This window comes from Cynara cardunculus (assembly GCF_001531365.2).
Source record: "Cynara cardunculus var. scolymus isolate 2C chromosome LG 8, CcrdV1, whole genome shotgun sequence".
Lineage (NCBI taxonomy): Eukaryota > Viridiplantae > Streptophyta > Magnoliopsida > Asterales > Asteraceae > Cynara > Cynara cardunculus.
This window is the reverse complement of record NC_037535.1, coordinates 24,676,263-24,680,635: the sequence shown is the minus strand read 5'-3', so window position 1 is coordinate 24,680,635 and position 4,373 is coordinate 24,676,263. Positions and strand designations below refer to the sequence as shown.

At 34.8% G+C, this 4,373-nt stretch overlaps 1 pseudogene; it reads left to right on the top strand.

Moving 5' to 3' along the window:
* The first annotated feature begins 2,662 nt into the window (after positions 1 to 2,662).
* The window catches only part of LOC112516357, a 13,199-nt pseudogene continuing 11,488 nt past the window's right edge, over positions 2,663 to 4,373 (top strand).

Below are 4,373 nucleotides of genomic sequence, written 5' to 3'. Positions count from 1 at the left end.
TTAAAAAATATTTATGGTTATTTATTAGATAAAGAATTATTATAAAACAAAATGTAACTTTATATAAATCAACAAATAATTTGAATTCCATTCATTTAAAAAATATGCAATACATTGTTGGATTGATGAATTTCAATTCCAGTTTAACCTGAAATTAAAATTTGGGTTTTTGGAATCAAAAATTGTGACATAAGGATGCTAACAAAGATAATGTAGAGTCTTTTGGGTTCCCAAGAAAAACCAAAGAGTCTCGACTTCCATTCTATAACTTTAATAGTTTGATTTTAAAATAGACTAGTATAATTTTGATTAATGGTAAAAAAAAATATTAATTATAAAACATAAACGGGCCGGACAAGCCTGTCCATATTTATTTTTACATTGTCCATGTCCACCGTTAATTTTAACAAACAAACTCGGGCCCGTCCATTTTCTCGATAATGCTTGTCCAAGCCCGTATTTCTAGCAGGCCGGACGTGGCGGGTCTAACGGGCCGATACGCCCATGAACAGCTCTAGTCCGCACGCTTCTTCTCGTATCGCTCATTAAGTCAATCACCAGTTGAGTTGCAAAGATGTCATATTCACTTTAATCACATTTCAAAATATCATATTTGCAAGTCTATCATAAATATGCATGCGTTAATCACAAATCATCTTTGACTCTGTTGACCATACTCGGTGGTTGTGATAGACGTGACACGACCCACAGTGTCGTGCTTTTACAGTGACTTCTAACTTGGCGAGTCTAGGCTACTCGGGTTTTTCTTGGCATGTAACGTTTGTCATGCTCTTAGAGCAATTCTTATACGGGCCATCATAGTCCCGTGAAATCCCACTCCCACTGCGTAAGTCAACGACACACCACACATAACATGTGGTGCAATTATTAACCACGATCGTGAATTCTCGAAACCACTCGCGTGCCTTCATATATCACTTTTTTCATAACAATATATAACATGACATGATGAAATTATAATTACAAAGTGAACAATTTATTGCATGCAACCCTATAAATGTAGCATGAAACTCACCTCATGTTCTTGGTCTTAGGGGTCGTTTATCAAACACTTACTGGCTGATAAAATTTAACACTATTATTTACTTATCAGATAAGATTTTGGTTTATCAAAACGACATCGTATGGAACAGTTTACCCCGGTAAGCGCTTACCGTGGTAAGAGTCGTTACCATCACTTAACGGGTAAGATTTTTGGTCGTTACCATATTCATCCGTTAAGGTAGTGTGATTTGGTAAGCGCTTACCCGGGTAAACGTTTGGTAAACGGCTCATTAGAATTTTCCAATTTCATGCTTTGAGATCTCTCCACAATTACAGAATAATAGATTAAGAACGATTGATCTTAATAACACCAAACATGCATCTTACAACATACCGAGTCTATTTTTTAACTTAACTTATGGGCCGTTTACCAAATTTTTTATTAAGTCATGTATGGATAAACTTGTCTGTCTGGATATATAGGTATTGTTATTTACTTTTTTTTTATCTAAACCAACAGTCTGAATAACATAAATGACTGATTTATACCCCCCCCAATAATTATTTGAACATCAAAACAAAAAATCATAGAGGCTGAAGATGGGGTGTCTCATATGGGAAGGAGGCGGTGCTTTAAATAAGGGGTAGGGGTGTCATTTTTGTGGCTGAATGGGGACAACACACCATTTCTATCTGTGCTATTACGCCATATTTTGTGTGAATAAGCTCTAAGTAAACAACTCAAATAAGTTGTGCAAATAAGTCAGATAGACCAATAAGCCTAATTAAACCGTAAGTAAACAGCCTCTTAGCTTTGTTCACAATAGATATACACAAGTCATGAACTTTTCTGGTCTGGACCCGGACCCAGACCTTTCATGCATTTTTACAGAGCAAAAAAAGATCCGGGCTTAACCACAAGGGTGGTGCTCGATTGGTTTGAGCTTGGATTTCAAATGTCAAAAGTGTCTGGAGATTTCAGGTTCGAATCCAAGTAGGAATAAAAATCCCCTTATGGCCATGGTTGTTCAAATGCAGTGACTCCGGACTACCCGCGAAGCGGATGGTCGCCTTGGAATTAGTCAGCTCGCATAAAAAAGATCCAGACTTTGGGATTGAAAAATGGTTCAATCGAGGTGTAATTTTACACACCAAGCTATTTCGGGTTTTATCAAGCTTAACCAGGCTTTTTCGGGTCAGACTTTTTCGGATCAGGTTTTTTCGACCCGGTCCAGCCCGAACCCACTTTTTAAGACTTGATAGCAATCGTATTTTACACAGTCAAAAATGGTGGATGATATAAAATCATTTCAATCCAGCAAAAAGCACCCGAAAGGGTATTTTTAATTACTCGTGGCGCCACTGACTCTCATTTTAACCCTGCATGAAATCATCTAAATGCATCACTCTTTTCTCTTCTACATTCCATCACCTCCCATGGAACCCCCTTTTTCCAGACACCAAAACCCCTTTTTGTTCTTGATTGATTTCTGCTAGTTTCAAGACTTCTTGATCAACAGATGAAAACCCACATCAAATTCCAACTGTTCTTGAGGAATTTGTGGTTTGTTTGACCTCAAAAACTCGAAAAACCCACAAGGATTTTGGTTTTTTTCAGCAGTTTTTAGGGTTTTTGATTAGGGTTTTTGGTGTAAGAATGGAGGGAAGTGACATTTACAAAGCTAGTAGCAGTTCAAGAGGAAGCAGTAGTGGTGGGAGATTGTCGAGTTTAAGAGCTGCGAGTACTTCGTTATGGAGACATTCGGGTATGGATGTTTTCTCGAAATCATCTCGTGATGAAGACGATGAAGAAGCTCTCAAATGGGCTTCTCTCGAAAAGCTGCCAACTTTCGATCGTTTGAAGAAAGGTTTGCTTTTTGGATCGACTGGACAATCGTATGAAGTTGATGTCGAGAATCTTGGTTTCGAAGATAGAAAGCAATTACTCGATAGGCTTGTAAAGRTTGCCGATGAAGATAACGAGAAGTTCTTGTTGAAACTCAGAAACCGAATCGATCGGTACCCAATTCTAACCATCTGTCTTTTTAGTTTCCTTTTAAACCTTCTTCGATCGTTTGCACCATTTCTTGTATCGAAATTGTTTACAAATTACAAAATTCTAACCAAAATACATATTTATACATGATTAATTCGAATTATTACCATTTAACTAATCAGAGACTTGAGATCACGACATTTGAAACTTCACAGTAAAACGATGTGAAGGTAACTTTCACAGTGTTTTTTCTATGAAGGTTCGGTTTTTTTAACTTCAGAATGTTTTGTTGTGAAGTTTCAAGTGTAAAAAAGTGGTCTCACGATCTCTCACAAAAACAGACTGGTCTCATGTGAACCCAATCTATTAATTAGATTACTAGTATGTGTTATTTAATTTTCTTTTCGATCATTAGCTTATAAATTAGACTTCTCAATAATTACAAAATTGTCACCATATAACTTTAGATCATTAGCTTATAAAGTTGATCAATGAACATAAATTAGTTGTACGGGTCTCACGAAAAACTCTTGTTCTTACGTGAATCCAACCTATATATACATATATATATATATATATATATATATTAATTTTTCGTAATATTATAATAATATGTCAAAAAGACAAGTTCTATTTTAAGTATATTATTTTGTTTTAACTTATTAACTTCTTTAAATAAATTAGAAACATAAAAATATATTATATTATAATATGCCATAAATTGATTTAAATATAATTTATATATAATATCAACAAATATTATAATATTAAAAAATATCATTTAAAATTAAATAACCTAAATTTATATAAACACCAAACTTGTAGGAGCATTTTGTAACAAAATAGCTCACCAAATAACACCAAAATGGTGTCAAATTTGATGTCGAGTCGAAAAACGGTGTAAAAAATGGGATTTGTTGATAAACGAGAGACGTTTTTCAGCATCGTTTACCCAGTAAGCGCTTATGATGTAAGAGTCTTCTTCGATCGTCATTACTTATTGGGTAAGATTCATAGTCCAACATAAGTGATACCCAATAAACACTTCCTTTTTTATGTTAATTTTATGAAGTGACAAATGTTTAAATGGGAATGTAACAGGGTTGGGATTGATTTGCCAACAATTGAAGTCAAATTTGAGCATATGACTGTGGAAGCAGATATTAACACTGGAAGTAGAGCTTTACCCAGCTTTATAAACTTCCATATTGATATATTTGAGGTACTAATCATTATATACATACAACTTCTGTATGTATATACCCTAAAACACATACTTACACTCCTCATCTTTGATGAGTTTTTCGATTCTTTACCTCTTTGAAGGTTGGGCTCTATCAGTAATAACCCTTTCGAAACTTTCTTCAACGTT